This window comes from Ambystoma mexicanum, chromosome 7q (genome assembly GCF_040938575.1).
Source record: "Ambystoma mexicanum isolate Mex_15411 chromosome 7q, UKY_AmexF1_1, whole genome shotgun sequence".
In the NCBI taxonomy this organism is placed as follows: domain Eukaryota; kingdom Metazoa; phylum Chordata; class Amphibia; order Caudata; family Ambystomatidae; genus Ambystoma; species Ambystoma mexicanum.
The window spans coordinates 110,699,265-110,718,361 of NC_090941.1; positions in this window are offsets into that span (position 1 = coordinate 110,699,265).

Genomic DNA, 19,097 nt, shown 5'->3' on the forward strand with positions numbered 1-19,097 from the left:
AATGCTTGATAAACGGTTTGCAATTATGCATTTTGAGAAATGTTTTGCATTACGCATTTACACTTTCCATGAATGTAATTGTTTGCATTGGCTCTGGTATCAGTCTATGTAAACAGAAACTGTCACGTTATCAAGCAAAGTGCTCAAAATAAGTTTGACATGTTTTTATTATGGGAAATCGGCAGCCCTTTGTGCATGTTAAGATGTCTGCCTTGTTGGAATCGGGATAACAGTTAATTATTTTGGAGACATTCCTTACTGAGTACTGGGGATAGAGATGTATGAACCTATATATAGTCACCTTGTCTATGTTTGCACTTTCCTACGTGACCAAGCGGTTTGTTTACCGTGAAATGCGTTGTATTCTGTGCTTTTTTCTTATCCATGCTGACTTGAAAAATAAAGGTATGTCAGTCTGGACGAACTTTGGTCTTTCTGCCTCAGTATAGAGAGTCTTCTTGGCTTTCTCTATTTGTTTTTGGGAGTGCATTCCGTTAACTTTATCCCGTCTCCATCACGGACCGGGTAATGGGTTCCTTTTAAGTATTTTCACGCCGTGGGAAAAACGGCGTTGGATTTTGCACCCGCCTTGTATTTGAAGCGCGGCACGGTGTACTCTTTTTTTTTCCATTTGTGTCACCGTGCAGGACGCTCCGGTTTTTCCCAGACCACAAGGTGCAGTGAAGAAACCGATTGGTGCAGGGTGTGACACTGCACAGCGTGTGTGTCCATTCTTGGTACCATCGTCCTTTCTATTTTGGAGCTACACGGCATCGGGGAATTCCGTTCTAGGCATCTGTATGCGCCTGTGAGATTTAAGGACTGCAGCAGCAAGAACAGAAACTTTTTTCTAGGAGAGGTATATACCACAGCCAGACTATCCTGATAAGCAATTAAAAATGATGTCACAGATGGATAAGGAAACTGCCAGAAGGGAACAGGCAGCTTCCCTGTTTTGCGAGAAACAAGTAACCACCAGTGCGGGGAAACCGAAGGGACCGCAGGCGGAGGCACCGCCCAATACAGAGGTGAAACTATTGAGAGAATTGGAGAAATTACAGCGACGGGAAATTTCGAAGTGGTGGGAGGAGTTCTCATTGCAAAATTATGTAGACGTAGGGAGAGTCCCTAGAGGTCTGCGCATCCTCACCACACTTACTTTTGACGAACAAGATCCCGAAATGCTGCAAGAGTGGGGAGAGGCAAGTGGGTTATGCTCCGTTACCTTCCTGAAGATTCTTATCAAATATGCAGGAACGGACAGAAAGAAGATCCTGTCGAGAATACAGGAAGTGGAGGATCAGCTGAAATCTATTGATCCTAGTGCAGAGGGCAAAGCCATAAGAATCAATATGGAAAAGGGTTACAAAACGTTTGAGGATGACATCAAGTTGCGCAAACAACGTAAATTCATACGCGACAAGGATGATTATGAAAAAGGAAGAGTATTTACCTTCGCCAAACGTTTTGATACCCTGAGGCTTAAATTACCCATTGGCCCACAACCAACAGTGACGGAGATTCCGGCCGCTTGCTCATCCTCCGAAGTGGACACCACAGAAAGTGAAAGTGAACAACCTACACGCAAATTGAATTTTTTAGAAGAGATGCAGCTGTTGGGGATGGACGTATGGAACAGCAACAAAAAACCAAGAGGCAGAGGCCGGGGAAAATCAATGGTGCAAAGAGGAGGAAGAAAACGAGGAGGGGCAACAGGCTCGGAAACCGGAGTCAAGGACCAGTTAGCACGGAAGACCCGCTCTGGAACCAAGAACTTATAAAAACCAATATGGAGCAACAAGACATGTCTACAATAAACCTCTCCTCTCACACACTCTCCACAGACCATCAAAAAGTGTTACGACTTGGCCCCAATTTTTGCCCTACAAGCTATTATAACTATGCCGAGACGCGCATAGATTTTGACAAATACATGCGCAAAGTACGGCTTAAAAAGTTTTTTGCCATGAATCCGCCCAAACCAACGGCTCAAGAAATACCAGGGGGGAACACTCCAGTTACCATTGAGGATATGCCAACATTCGGCAATCTGATTAGCCTGGGATCAGATTGCATATTGTCTGAGGACAATAGTGATATAGACTGGGATTCCATGAATATACACACAGATTGGCCAGGGACCAGTCTATTAAGGTGCAAATCCAGATTTAATCCAATGTTTAATCCAGGAGGACACATTGAGGCATTCCAGGATTTAGTGATAAACGATCTGAAAAGGCTCAGGAAGACCAAATGGAACCACAAAGGAAACCTTACTCATCACGAACAAAATGTTCTGAAAGATCTCAGTACTTTATCTGACTGCATTATCAAACCTTCAGATAAGGGTACGAACATTGTTGTGATGAACCGTTTCGATTACATCAAGGAGGCTTCAAGACAATTGAATGATCATTCCTGCTATGCTAAATTGGAAAAAGACCCCACTGCAGGTATGACCACGAAACTTTTTGACTTGCTGAATACATATAGGGAAAAGGGGCTACTAGAGGACGATATGTGTAAATTTTTGCATCCAAGATTCCCTGTCATGCCTACAATCTACTTTTTGTCTAAAATACACAAGAGCATGAGGAACCCCCAGGACGTCCCATTGTGACACTCTGTGGGGCACTGTATGAGAATAACTCCAAATTTGTAGACGAGACTTTGATGTCTTTTGTGACCACTCTACCATCGTATTTGAGAGACACCAAAGATTTTCTGAACAAAATAGATGGCATCACTTGGGAATCCACATATCTACTCACTACCTTAGATGTAGTATCCCTGTATACCTCCATCAGACACGCAGATGGTCTACGAGCGTGTGAATATTTCCTTCATACTAGGTCCATGAACTTTTTGTCACACAGTCGTATGATATTAGACATGATCCATCTCTGTCTGACAAATAATTGTTTTTTATTCAACAGAGAATTCTATGTGCAGCTTCAGGGTACAGCCATGTGGACCACATTTGCCCCCTCCTATGCCAATTTGTTTATGGGATGGTGGGAAAAGTTTGTTGTTTGGGGCACAGAGAACAATGTGTATACAGCCAAAATAATACTCTGGTTGCGGTACATAGATGATCTATTCATCATCTGGGATGGCACTAGCTCAGAGTGGTTAGAATTTGTCAAGAAGTTGAATATCAATTAATTAAATCTTCAGTTTACGGAAAGCCACAACAAGACTGCTATTGTGTATCTCGATATTCTTGTTAAGGTGGCTCAGGAAGAACTTATTACAGAACTTTACCGTAAACCGACAAGCTCAAATATACCGCTGCATGCAAAAAGTAATCACCCTACCTCTCTGAAATGGTCTATACCATATGGCGAATTTATTCGTATTAGAAGAAATTGTTCCAAACTGGAGACGTTTGATGCAGAATGTGCACACATAGCTCTCAAATTCAAACAACGGGGATATCCTAAACGAATACTTGAAAGAGCTTTTCATAAAGCTAGGGACCAAGACTGTTCCTCACTGTTAACAACTAAAGTGCAGCCACCTTCAGATGATCAAACAAGTGAGACTCGACTTATACTCACTTATGGCACTAATTCCCAGCTTATACGACGGATTATGCGTAAACATTGGCATATCCTACAACTGGATGAACATCTAGGAACGATCTTGGGAGATAAGATGAACATTACATTTCGACGCTCTGTCTCCCTCAAGGATAATCTTGTCTCTAGCTTTATGAATCCATCTATTTCATCCATAGGCTCTACCTGGCTTTATACACCAACTGCAGGCTTCTACAAGTGCAGGAAATGCAAGGCCTGCAAGTATGCCACAGATGTCTCCAATTATGAACATCCCATTTTGGGCAAGACTATTCCAATCGTGGCACGAATCACCTGTGACACTGAGTACGTGGTTTATGTGCTCTTGTGTCCCTGTGACAAGTGGTACGTTGGCAGTACCATAGGAAGACTCAAGCTGCGTATGTTACAGCATATTAGGGCCATTAAGAATGTGGATGCTACTTACCCTATGGCTATGCATTTCAAAGAAGTACACAATAGTAAATTGGATGGTTTTACATTTTTTGGCATTCATACCATAGCCAAACACCCTAGAGGTGGAAACAGAGAATTGGCATTGAGGCAATCGGAAACTAAATGCATTTTGGACCTAGAAACTAAAAAACCAAGAGGTCACAATTTGGATGAAGAACTCTATACTTTTTTAGGAACTTAATTATGTTTTCTATAGATGTTCTTCTCCTTATATGATACCATTTTGTCTATGCACTTTCCTTTTGCGACTTTTATAACCACTTGATGAGCAAATTAATTTACTCGTGCTCCACCTTTATTGATTGATTGACTTTTTGTACGGTGTTCTTTAGGACATTTACTTTTCTATTACTTTGAATGCATAGGTTGACATTTAGCTGTGCACATTAATTCTGGTTGAAGTGTGTGTTTAAGAGGTTTGATAGTCACAATGTTGGGCTATTATTGCAATTTGTATATTTTGTACATCTCGCGCACTTCTATCTTTCTCTCTTCTTCTTTCTCTTTCTTTGTTTCCTTCTAATTGGGCCATGTGTCTCCTCGCCCTGGGCCGCCAAGGTTTTTTAATACTGGAGGGTTTACAAGTGATCGCACTGTTTATGTAATTGGGTAACCTTTTTGATTTACATCTTAGGTTGGTTTATTGTGATCATTGGTTTATAAAATATTTTTTTTGGTAAACCTCTTGCATAACAGAGGAAAATATGAAGCTTAGGTTTTAAAACTAGGGCACACGTTGTTGTGTCCTATTTTAACATTGAATTTATTTTTCTGTTCCTTGGATCAGTGCATATAGGCTCACAACTTTTAGGGATATACTGCTTTTTGGTATTGTCTTCTCTCCCTTGTTTTTTAAATATTACTCAATAATCTTCCCTTTCAGATTCCATTACACTTGTAGGTTTTTCCTGTGCACACTTGTGTTTGACTTTGTGGGACCCTGCAGCTCTGTTGCTCATGTTGCCTTATGTCAATATTGCTTTAAGGATAGGAATCCAGGTTTACTAGAAAAACAGGCATTATATACCTGGTTGCTAATTTGCACAGGTCTATTGTCTGTTGCTGACCATAAGTTCTTATGCACTAAGCACTTTATAATGTAAATGCACTATGCACTTTATAGGATACAACAAAATTGAGGATCATATCCATGACAATGCTGCTTTGCACATTTACACAGGGAAGCTGGTAGATACCATCATCCAGCAATGCAGCAGGCACTTTATTTATTGATGCCAGTAATAGAGGTTTTTCCTCCATGGATACCCTCTCGTTCATCATTATTTATTAATGTTGAACGATATCAGAGTTAGCATTCACTTTGGGGCTACTAATGCCTCTAGTGTTTTTATATAATTTTTATATTTCATAAGCTTTTATGTTTTGCTTAACATTACGTGCTGAACGGGTAAAATGGCATTCCATTATTTCTTTAAGAGCAACATTTCTGAACGGCAGTTTTTAGAGTTCCACTGCCCGTATATTTTTGGGCATACTATTGAAAAAACATGTTAAAACGATAACACAAGAGGCATGCATAGATTATTAATGCTTGATAAACGGGTTGCAATTATGCATTTTGAGAAATGTTTTGCATTACGCATTTACACTTTCCATGAATGTAATTGTTTGCATTGGCTCTGGTATCAGTCTATGTAAACAGAAACTGTCACGTTATCAAGCAAAGTGCTCAAAATAAGTTTGACATGTTTTTATTATGGGAAATCGGCAGCCCTTTGTGCATGTTAAGATGTCTGCCTTGTTGGAATCGGGATAACAGTTAATTATTTTGGAGACATTCCTTACTGAGTACTGGGGATAGAGATGTATGAACCTATATATAGTCACCTTGTCTATGTTTGCACTTTCCTACGTGACCAAGCGGTTTGTTTACCGTGAAACGCGTTGTATTCTGTGCTTTTTTCTTATCCATGCTGACTTGAAAAATAAAGGTATGTCAGTCTGGACGAACTTTGGTCTTTCTGCCTCAGTATAGAGAGTCATCTTGGCTTTCTCTATTTGTTTTTGGGAGTGCATTCCGTTAACTTTATCCCGTCTCCATCACGGATCGGGTAATGGGTTCCTTTTAAATATATATATATATATACATGGATAAAATCATATAAATATCATAGGGCACTGAGGGAGAGTCAAATTAAGTTAAAAACGTTAATCTCCCCAAAATCCTGGTATTTTTGGACTTTGATAAAAAATGTTGGTAATGGAAGAGGTTTTGCTACACTAAATCCTGTATAGGAGGACATCTGGTATAAGGCTTATTCTACTATGTTTAGTGTCATTGCAGTTCCAGGATCTCATTTAAAGTGGGAAGATCTTCTTCCTTGGGAAAGAGGTGTCTCAAGATTGGCAGTAGAGCTCATTGTAAGGAAATCTCCAAATTATTGAGAAGCAGGACATGATGGTAAGTCTTATAGAATGGCAAAAGAGAATTCCATTGTGTGGTCAGATATCTTGTATGATCCCTTTATGAGCATAATAAGAGGGAATAGGCTACCACCATCCTGGCAGATCTCACACATTCTACCTAATGGAGATAAGTTGAATCCATTAAGTTACAACCCAACTGCACTAATGGATGCATCTACTAAAATCTTCGTATTGTTCGTCTTACAATATCTAAATGAGTGAGCAATGAAAGTGGGTAGAATTAAAAGACAAAAACAGGATTCATGACGGGAAAGGGAGCATCATTAAAGCATTTAACGTAGTCTCTATTGCATTCAGGAGCTCTAAAGAAAGCTACTCCCATGTAGTTGGCATGTTTGAACCTCAAGGCGGATTTTGATAAAAGTTGTAAGATCTATTCTGTAGCAAAAATTAAACAACTTGTGGATCCCTCTAGGTCCTTTAAAATGTAAATGATCCTGCATGAAGAGTCTAGAATAAAGATAAAATTGAACAGTTTGGGCAGTTTGTGTAGATAAATTACCACTACAATTGGTCTGAGACAAGGCTGAATGTTGACCCCCACCCTCTAGAATATATATCTTTCTGATTTGGTGGACTATTTAGATACATCTAGGTAATTCCTTGTGAAATTTGGAAATTTTAGAAATATCACAGTTATCGTATGCAGATGACATTATCATTTTGAACTTTACCCAAATCGGGCTGCAACAAAAATGATAAGTCTTTCAAGATTTTGCAAAAATATATCATTTAAAAATAAATGTGAATATATCAAAAATCATTATGTTCACTAATAAAAAGTGCCCTAATTTTTCCTGACGTATAGTAGGGGCTACATTAGAACATGTTTTGTCCCTTATTTATTTGGGTTTTTACAGTAAGATAAAATAAGTAAGAAAAACCATTTTGGTAAAAGCTGAAGAATAAAATATAACCTCTAAGGACCCAGATGAAGCTTTTAAACAAAACGTGTTGTAAATTCATTCTGCCATAAATTTTTATAAATATGAAAGTTATACGTACAGTAACCTATGGCCTGGATTTGTCACAGATTGAACTATGGGAGCACCTAAGAAGAATCAAATGTTTTACATGGAAACCAGTATTAGGCCTCCCAAACTCTCTATCAATTCTGTTATTAAGTGGTTTACTCTGCTTATCCTTTTTTAAAGCCCCTGTATGGTGGAGAAGATTGCAAATATTGAGTAAACTCCAGGCACCTATGAAAAATATTTGTTCAAAATCTTCAAGGAAGCATTCAATGTGAATCCAGTGTCTGTGGTAGTCTTGTTGAGAGGAAGATGAAGATGTCACCCATAGCTTCTGCCTCTTCCCGAGCTCAATGACGTACAGGTGAGAAACGTTACTCACTAAGGCGACAATACCGCCCTCATCCCAGGCAGGTACAGCAGGAGATGGATACAACCTAAAGCTGAAAATGGCACAAGTAAAACCATGCCAATGCTACAACAATACATTTGCATGCATTAGAAACAAAGAACAAAAACACTCAACATGAAAAACGCGACCCCTAGCTAATACATGCATTTATACATGAAGCACATTAACATGGCACCCATAAGACATGAATAATACTAACATAAGCAATGCATAAGCCGAATGCAACATCAACAATATGCAAATATAGCTCACTAACATAGAAACACAACAGTAGTGGGCAGCCATCTTTTCTAAAATGGAAAATCTAAGATGCTTCTAAGTAAACAAAAGGTGTCAAGGCTTCATGAGAACTCAAAATGCTGAGATAACAAAATACTGACCTGTGCAGAGCCCAGACAGGTGCTGACAACCACAGCCAAGGTTACTGTGAATTAAGGGAGGGTTAGAACGTTGACATGAAAGCACGAGATAACAATTCCCAGGGCACAGGGAGGATACACCCAAGTTAATTTAAGTTTTATAAGAGAACAACCAGCCTTTGTAAGCCAGGTACAGGATAATTATAAGCCCAAAGACTGTATGTTGGATAGCCTAAGAGTATCCCCAGTGGTGAAGGAAACCATAACACTTGCACCAACTGTAGCTAAACTCCTAATACATGCAGGGTGGATTAATTCCAAACACGATCCCATCACATGTGACCCATAATTGAAGAACACTGTCAATTCATTAGCCTCAAACACAGATAGGACACCTGCTATACACCCTACACATACATCCAGAAGCCACACAAGGCCAAATAGAAAGGCATCACCCTGGCTCATCTCCAAGAAATGAGAGACGGTATCTTCTTTAATTGATAGGAAAGCGGTCTGTGGACCTCTCTTCCCCTAGTTCTGTCTAGCTCAGGTCTTAATGACCTGTCAGTTGTCCAAGTTGTCAGTTGTCCAAGGTTGGGCAGTACGAAGCCAACCAATGAAATCCCCTAATGTTATGCCACCCATTATGTATTATGTATTATGCCAACCAATAGTTTATTGAAGAGATGATGTCTTTTTACTATTATAAATGTAGTGGTGGTCGCGGGAGGAGCCATCAGACGAGCTTTACTCAATTATAAATGTAAGCCAATCCCCTTACCCCACATGTTTTGGTAACTAAGATTACAGTATGATGTCACTTATGTCGAATCTTGAATATAATACCTGTTGTTTATGAAAAGCACGCTGAGAGCCATGTTATTGTAATGCTTGTATGCTGTCCCTGCTTTATTTTGATGATAATACAGCTGGGTTTTGTCTTGCACTTTGTATATTCGTGTTTTTGAGTCTGGTTTGATCTGGTTCCTGAACCTCTGTGTAATTTGGGTTTTCCTAGGCTGTATTAGCAGTATGTTTGTTGCAGAAGGATTTTCATGTTTAAAATAACTTGGTTCTTGTGAAAGTGAACTTGTTGAGATGCCTAACATGATGATGAAAAAACTTGAATTATGACTGGTTTATGACTAGAGGGCTAATTGACAAATACACATCATTTCAAGATTTGAACACAATACATAGGAAGAGATTATGGCTGTATTAATTTTTACATTTTCTCGGGCCAAGCTTCTCTTAATTTCCATCTAATCTTGATACCAACTCTGGATGTGGTGGGGCCCGTATTTAGATTGGGTAAAGATGAAAAGTTGTGTTGTTTTTGTCGAGATATGGAAGTGGAACCTATCAAGAATGTGTTTGTTTACTGTGAACGTCCTAGGGCGGTGAGTATTGAACAATTTAACTGCATTTGGAAATGGATTCGATAAGGAGTAATTCATTTTTTGGGAACAGGTTAGTCACAACAGACCAACAGTCACTTTTGTTAAAGTGGGGTGATACCATTTTAGAATTTCAGCAGTTATTACTGCAAGTAAATACTAACAGGAGTAAATGCAGCAACAACTCATCTTTTTAACAAATCTATATGATAATTATGGAAATCATAGTAACGGTTGTGAACTTTTATAATTGATGACGATGGACAAGAAAATATTTAGGCAAAATGATTGGGATATGTTACCTGTTATTGAAATGAAAGATAATGCTAATGTACTTTGTATTTTGTTCTGCTTCTAAATAAGTGGTTTTATGTATTTGCATTCCTAGGAAAAGCTTGATGTCTGCACACCACTTGCACGTGCTACGGATATTTAAAGTACAGGTAGTGTTTGTGTAGTTTGGTAATGTCCCTTGCCTGACTTCTAAGGATATCAGTGAGCTGACTAATTTGGTGGGGTACCTACCAAAGATGGAACAAGATGTGCCCATCGATGTTATGGGGAGGGTCCCTGGTCACCCCCACTAAATACCCATCAAAGGGCGTAAGCCAGTCACATTAGGCTACCTGATAGCAGGGTCCCTTTCAAAGGGGCAGCATGTTCTCCCCAACCTGAAAGCAAATCGGTTCTACTGTACTGGGGAGTCTTTAGCTACCCAGCGCAAGGGAATCAAGGAATGGTGATTCCTCTGAAGCAGCAATGCATGCATGCTCGGCTCCCCTCATGCAGGAGCTGGAATCCTGCCTGAACTGAAACTACAGAAGGATAGAGTGGGCCCTGAATTAGGAATGGAAACTCAACAGCCAACGAGTCTTCAATTTGTTAAGGCATCTACTCCCATGCAATTAGGAACAGATATGCTCTGGGAGTCCACCTGGACACGCTAGGCCCAAGGTTCCCAACAGAACTGGTGTCCATCTTCTGCAGGGGGGCCCATCAGCCAATACTACACCTGAGTTCTCTTCCCCAGTAAGAGTCTGGAAGGTAGGGCTAGAGTATTGCAGGCCGATAGAGGAAAGACAAACGGGTTGGAAGACCCAATCACAAGTTCAACATCATGATTGTAAACCATCCAGGTGCCACAATCAGGAAACCAGTCCCCATCCCAACTAACTAGCCCAATTCCCTTTTCAACAGAGAGAGGGAGGCTGGGTGGTAGGGCCATTGCCTTGTAAAAGTCAGAAAGCTCAGTATGGAGGTGAAGGTGTTTGGGGAAGTGACGAGAGACAGCGCAGGATTTGGAGATACAATGTGGTGGCAGAGTGAATTAAAGGAATCTGTTTGGTGAAGGCTGGGAGATAGACAAGGCAGACTTGGACTAGTAAGGCCCAGGAATCTAGCAGAGAGGTCCAAGAGACTGGGAAGCATTAGATCATGGAGGTCAGAGGAGGCCCAGGAGAGCATCAGGGAGAAACTTCCTACAGAGCTGGAGCATGTGAGCAAAAGGAACCAGATATGTGGTCCCAGTAGGGTGAGGAAGTTTGGAGAGATTTAGAGGCAGTTGAGGGTGACAGTAAGAAGTAGGAGGGCAGGGCCAAGAGAGGTAAACAAGTACACAGAAGGTTGAAGAAAGTGAGATGAACAAAGAGATGAGTCTACGTGAGGTACTCAGAATCATGAGGCAAGGTAAGCAGAGCCTTTGGAGGAGAGCATTTCAAGTCCCAAAGATAAGTAGAGGTGGTTGGAAGTGAAAGCAGGAGGGACATTGGTCTAAAAGGGGGTAAAGGAGGAACACAGAGTGGTTATGAAAATGGAAAAGATATAAAGCTCATTACTAATAGGAATAGGGACACAACCAGTGGGGCCTGAATAAGTTGAAAGTGGGAACACTGGGAGGGAAATCAGTTGGTCACAAAGTGCTTAAAAAGGTCAGTGGTTTTGAAATTATTGACAGCGAGGAGAGTATGGCCTAAAGGTTGTACTTCAGGAATGACAAAGAGAGAGGACCCAAAGGGTGAAAAAGATTAAATGTATGAATACTGGTGACAAGAGGGGTAGTGTCTGAAAGGGTGAAGAATGCAGTAATCAGGGCAAGGACGATACTCAAAGGTGTGAGGCAAGTAAAACAGTGAGTGTAACGTTTGATAAATAGTCCCAATACCTCAGGTGGCTGTGAAGGGAGACTGGTATGTCAGAGAGGGGCAAGGAGTTGTACAGCAACTGATGAAGGGAATAGAGGAGTGGAGATCCACAATATGACTAGGGATATCAGAAGGTGATTTGGTGAGGATTTCCCAGGAGATAAAGGGGATTATAGGATCAGAATTCATGAAGGAGTGAAGTCAACAGGCAGCAATCTGCTGACTCTGCTGTCCTTATAAAAATGTTCTTTACCTAAAATTGAATTCATGAAGGAGTGAGTCAGCAGGCAGCAATCTGTTTATCTAAGCCGAAAGCATTTTGAGACATGACAACAGAGTCAAAGTATTTGGCTACCCTTGTATCCTATTTATCTTTAGGACTTGGCATGATCTCTTCCAAAAGCTCTGCATACTTTGCCACAGGATTCTGGGTACCTCACAGAGACTCTTCTCTTTGAGAACCAGACTGCTTAGCCATGTGAAATGGCAAATGGACAGAGAACTGCACACCTCTACTAACTCTCACCCTTTTTTCTTAAATTTATATTTACCTACCTATCTTACCTGATTTCTAGGACCATCTTGTGTCCTCATGACTGCTGGTCTGACCTTTCCACGCATCCCATTGTGATTGCTAGTGAACCAACATGAAGCTAAATCTTGGGTCGACAAATACAGATTTTTCTGATAAGCACCTATGCTCCTGTACTGGTAGGTTCTTTTTCCTTTACTTATAAATATGTTCTTTACCTAAAATAAATACTGTAACATCCCTGATCTGGATCCTTGAACTTTCCTTTGTAGATCCAACCCGCCACTATTGTGGATGGATACACATGCCACTCTTTACTATGTGTATCCTTTAGACACAAACAGGGTAAGAATGACATTATCCTTCCTTTTTCAAAACTAATATATGTATTCCTTAATCACCTTTAGCTTTATGAATCAACAACCTCTTAAGGTATTATCTGTTATATCATGATGATCGCATGAATGACCATTTCTCCAAACGTTGTTTATTCAACATGCCTGTGGGAAATTTTACTAAATATCTTGATTTATGCCATTATTGAATGTTGATATGTATACTCTTCAAATCAGTTGATTTCTAATCACATACATGTTTGATTGTTTTTTGATTAGATTTAAAAAATCTGAAATTGTATTGGCCCCTGAAGAAGAGAGCACATCTTGAAACGTGTTGGGCATATTTACCCTGTTGTGAATAATAAATATATTCTGCACTAAATCAGATAACTTGTTCTTACTACTTATGCGCTTTTTCATAAATGTGTGCTGCAAAAATAACCTTCAAAATAACTTTTTACATTGTATAAAATCATTACCTGAAAATGTTTGGCTGCCTTAGTGTTTGATTGTGTGCAGGGGACGGGAGTTCCCTAATAGGGAACTTATCTTTTTGCTTGTCCTCTCTGGGATACAGAATTGTCTCTCAGTCTCTTCAAAACTTTAATTACATTCAGTTACCCTTGTCTGATTCCCTCTGATTCCCTCGACACATGCTTCTCCATTTCATATATAAAGATGGCTATTCAGGAGGGTTAGAAAGCAGACATAAAGTAGTGCTGGCCTAAAACGAAATAGATATAATTTTTGTGTAAATATATGCTACTTGACCTTTTACGGAAAATAATTTTGTTTTTTATAATTCCTGGTTCAATAGTGACTCCAAAATTATGGATTAGTTATACTTACTATTGCCGATGAATATATGGTTCTACGTTTGTTGCTCGTCAATTATATCTCTCATCTTGAATTGCTTGATGACTCTGCTATCTCATCGACATAGTCTACATTCTAGGATAGATCAATAAATGCATCCCTGTTTAGCTAATTGAAAATCAGATTGTACTTGCTTGGATATGCAATTTATTTATGCTAAAACATCAATATGTACCTTCATATGATAATAGTTCTTATTGCAGGTTAAATTACTGAATGTCTCTGCTATGTCATGACTTGAGTGTGCAAAGCCTTAATTATTTGAATATGAATATCTGTTCGCTGTCCCATTACCTGAGTTTTATTCATTCAGGAGTTTCCCGTGCTATAAAGTTTTCCTTGCGGCTTGACGACCGCAGGAAGACTAAAATGGCTGCTAATTGAATGGATGCAATGACGTGGTCACGTTAATTAAACTTGTACAAGATTGGAAAATCATGAGCACTCATTGGCAAGAAAAATAGGCCTGCTAACGGAAGAAGACTATGACTTCATGAATAATGCATTCCCAACTATGGCAACAATCTATTTAATTCCTAAAATACATAAGCCTTATCTGACTTTACCATCTTGCAGACCAATCATCAATAGTATAGGATCGCTTACACAACCAATTTCAAAATACATAGCTAGACATTTGCAACCGTTAGCTGCAGGTCGTTTGTTATATATACAAGATACTAAACATGTGATTCAACAACTTGAACTGGTCATATGGGAGGAAAGCTACAGGCTAGTCACACTAGATGTTTCCGCCCTTTACACAAGTATTCTAAACAACAAGGGTGTTGATTCCATCTGTTACTTTCTCAGAACCAGATCAGTTTCTGTCCACCAACAAAATGTATCACTCACGGAAATCTTGAATTTCACCTTACACAACAAGTTTTTCATTTTCAACAACCAACTTTACCGTCAACAGCAGGGAACGGTCATGGGGGCAACATTGTCATTACCTATGCAAGTTTATTCATGGGTCACTTTGAGATTGAATATGCCTGCCAACACTCTGCATTTAGTACTCACAATAATATAATATCCTGGGGTATGTATAGTGACGATATACTGAGAATTCGGAATGGTACCCAACAACAACTTCAAGAATTCTACAGTTAACTCAGTGCAAATTATTACAATTTAAAATATACTTTACAAGACAGCACAACTGCAATAGACTGGATCTGCACCTGTAAATAGAATATAACTCTATCCACACAACTCTTTTTGTCAAACCTGCAGCAGTTAACAACATTCTTCATGCTACCAGTAACCATCCAAATCATGTAATCTCAAATATTCCATATGGTGAATTATTAAGAATAAAAAGAAATTGCACAAACAACCTGGAATTTGAGAAACATGCTAAAGAATCTATCTGTAAATTCAAAGCAAGAGGTTACAACAACAGGCATCTTACGAAAACATTCCATAAGACTCAATCATGGAAAAAAGCAGACCTGCTCATCAACAAATATAAATCCATAACGACTGATCCAAACAAGGTACGGTTTATAACTACTTATAGTTCAAGTATACAGTCAAACTGAAACATTTTGTTTAAACACTGGAACATTTTAAGATTAGATGCATATCTACAAATGTATTTGGACAATACACCCTGTTTGACATTCAGGAAAGTGAAAAATCTAATGAAGATTTTCAGTCGTTCACATTTTACAACAAAACAACATGACAAAGGAGAGTCCACAAGGCAGCACTGGACGGTACTGTTGATTAAAATGTGTCGAACTGTTCATGAAACACAGCTCCAAGCATTTCAATGTTGAAGAACACTAAGATTCTGCCAGTCTTGACTCTCAGAGTGCTGTGAGTGCCAATGCAGGAGCACAGGGATAAGATGTGTCCTTGTTCTGGGACTCCCGTACATTGTTAGAGGCTGGTTTACAACCGCAGGTGTCTAACACAGTGATATCTGGCAGAGAGGCAGGTCTTGTTTCATCAGCAGGTTCACCCGCAATGGTCCCTTTAGATGGTTATGGGACAGAGCTTGCTTCTGTCCTGAACCACCTGTCTTCATCTCACAACTAGAGAACTTTAGAAAGAAAAGTCAGCATACAATAACTTTATGTGGACAATTCCTTAGATTAAGATGGAACTGCACACACCTAGGTTAATTCAAGGATGAGGCTCAGAACCTGGCACCGAGATTGGGACAGAGTGGATACCTTAAAAGATAGTGAAATATGCTGCAAAAAGTGCCCGTTTTACCAAACGTGGGGCACTTTTGGCTTCAAAAGAGCCTGTTGAACCCACAGATAGAGTAATCTAATCAAAACGTGTTTGCCACAAACAAATCAAATACACAAATTGGTCAGGAAATATTAGTGAGTGGTCACCTCAACAGGATGCACATCACGAATGCCACTATTCAGAGCTCTAATATAAGGGACAAATTGGTTCTGTCAAGATTTTGATCTAGAGATGGTGCAGTACAAACTACTCTTACTACAGATGGACAAGTGTCTCCCACCGGGGTATCAGGGCAACACCCGTGCAGTAACTGTGCAGTCTGCGCCTTTACCAAGAAAAGCAATCTCTTTGTATATCACCATGCAAATGGACTTTAGCTAGTTCACCAACTGCAATTCGAAAAAATTTGATTTACATCATCTTATATCCCTGCGACTTGCTGTATGTGGGCATGAACACGAGAAAGATTGGAACCCAGATTGGGGAACACTGCAGCAGGATCAGAAGAAACACAACCAATGCATCACTGTTACAACACTAGCAGGATCTTAACCATGGACACAACGACATCGGGTGGACAGTTATACACCAATTGAAACTTGATTTGTTTGGTTTTCCGAACCCTGTCAAACCTTTAAAACTGGAACAAACTTGGATCCATCGCTTAAGGAGCCGCATTAATGGTCTGAAGGATGAGATGTAATGGTCAGCCCCAATGACCTAACCAGGACAGAGATAACCTTCTGTTTAGACCCTGACAATCTTCTACATATTCAGGAAACACAGTGCTGTGGGTTGTGGGCCCCATACATGCTGTGGATCTTACCTGCACTGTGTGTTTTGGGCATCCACTAGTGGTGCATTACATGCCATCCCGTTGATAAGTGTCTGAAGAGTAGAAAGGGGAATGCCAGCCCACTAGAATCCCATGGTCCCCTCACTATCCAAAAGAGACAGGGATACCCGTTTTGCCCATACATGTAACCTTCATCGACTACAGAAACCAGAGAGCTGTAGCCAGTGTGTGGCTCCCTCCGATGTGGACTCCACACACTTCGTGCTCCTCTGCCATGCTCCAGCAGTGCCACACATGTCACCACCACGACAACTGTTGATACAATAGTAAGAGCAAAACCAGCTTGGGGCCCGCACGTGCAACCCATACATGGTCAGCCTTTACACACTGCAGCTGTCTACAAAGGCAGTGCACTCCTGCTTCCTGACCTAGCCCCAAATGAGGTTTGCATGTGAGGCTGGTGTAGTAGGTGCACAAGAGGAGTTAGACACTTTTTTTTACATGCATGTGGTGGTGTGGGGTACCAGGCAGCTTGCAGATCCTTTCTGGACCATCACGTTTGGGAAACGGGTTTGTCTGACACAACTCTTTGGTTGCAGCACTTTTGGTGGGCACCCAGTGGAGGTGGGAGCTGAAGAGTGCAGACTTTGACACACTGATTGGGTCATATCACTTAAACCAGGTGTGCAACGTAAATTGGTAACTTATAGAATGCATGAACTGATGCACCCAAAACCTATATGCATTGTCTTTATACTGTCTGTTGTCTTTGGCAGACATTCCCAATGGCATACCTGACCAACTTCCATGCTTCCTTTTTACTGCCCTCAAGAAGTTCGTATGTGAATCATACAGTTATTGTCACACCGACAGCCGAAACTTGATTTGGCACTAGTCAACTATTTTGATATATATGGTAGTGTGAATGTTGGTTGATTGCAATACCTCTCACAAGACAAATGGTAGAGCATGTGAGGGAAGAGGAGAAGGATAACCAGAATTGCTTTGGTCAATTGGATGCATTTTGTGTCCCTCAATTTTGTGGATTTGTTTTATGTTATGTTTTGATTTCACATTACAACCTTTTGAATACATTTATATTTTCCAAAACAATGCAGTGTTCTATGCCTTACTAAAAATGTATATGTGCTGAGCCAGTTTTGTGAAATAGTACAGGAGGTTTCCCTCTTTGGTGTTGCTCCTCCAACACAGTGCAACACAATATTCAAGGGCTGAAGTCCAAAGGATGACAGAAAGTAGTGGTGGCAAACCCTTTCTTTTAAAGCCAAAAGACGTCAGTTGATTAGAGTAAAGCTAGCCTCCTTTACATGTCAAACCCTGTTCTTGGAACAAATAGACTTTGCCTTCTGGCATCACACAGAAAAGTGGTTTGTGCTTCAGCAAATGGAGGGGACAGGAAGAAAAGATAGAGGTAGAGAGAAACAAGGTGGTGAAACCTTCCTCCAGCAGTAAAGAGATCCCACTGTCTACTATAGATTCTCAATAGAATCAATGTCATTTAGATATGCAGCACCCTAGTTTAAGTCCTAGCCTTTTTGACTGGGTGTGCCCTAAGATTCAGGAGGCCATCTTCCTGTGGGATGGCAGTCTCTCTTGGGAGGGTTTACCTGTCCTCCATAGGAACATTGAGAGGCAATCCCCTAAGGCTACCTGTCTGCCAGCAATGGCAAGGTCTAGCCTGTCTTGTGAGAATACACATCCTACATTTACTGTTGAGCTGAGCTGGGCTCACACCGCTGACACATGTGTGATATCAGATTGCTGTGGCTGTAATATTTATGACAATACCATCCAAAAATGCCAAAACTCAGGAGGATAGGCTCATACAGCAGGGCATAGGCACACACAGCTTTTGGCATGGAGCTTTATGAAATGAGAATCTGTTCAGCACATTTTATTAATTAATACAAGTAAAAAAAGCCAGGGCTTCTACATCTTTGTCAGAATGCAATTCCTCACTGTACCGCTGATTGAAATCAAGTCAAAGGCAAATTAATGTATGCAAATAAGCAGTTTGAAATATCTAGGTAATGAACTAGTGATTTAACTGGGATCTTCACCTTTGGATTCTTGAGCTTATTAAAAACCTCTTTCACTTTCCTCCCATCAAACTACATTATAATAATTGTGCTTCTTCCGCCTACAGTGATCAGTGATCATACCGCCCCCATGTGCACTCATATAGCGTTATCATTGCACTTTATATATGTTGTCTTGCATCCCCTTCGTGATGACATCCCCTCACACTATGGATATATTTTTATTGTACACCTGCTCTTGACTGTCTTGCATGAAAGTTCTGCTCAGACCGAACGTGCTAACAACAAATATAGTTAATTCATTCACTGTCATTTGTCGTTTGGATATATTTGGTTAAAAACATTTTTTTAAAAAAAACATTATTTATCGAGATGCACCAAGGTGGTATTTTCTTTGAAACAATAGTTTATTTTTGTATTGTTAATGTTGGTAAGCCATCATTTGTGATTTCAGACACACTTTGTTTGGAAACGTATACGTTCACACGTCACGTATTTCCCTAATGCTCTTGAAATTGA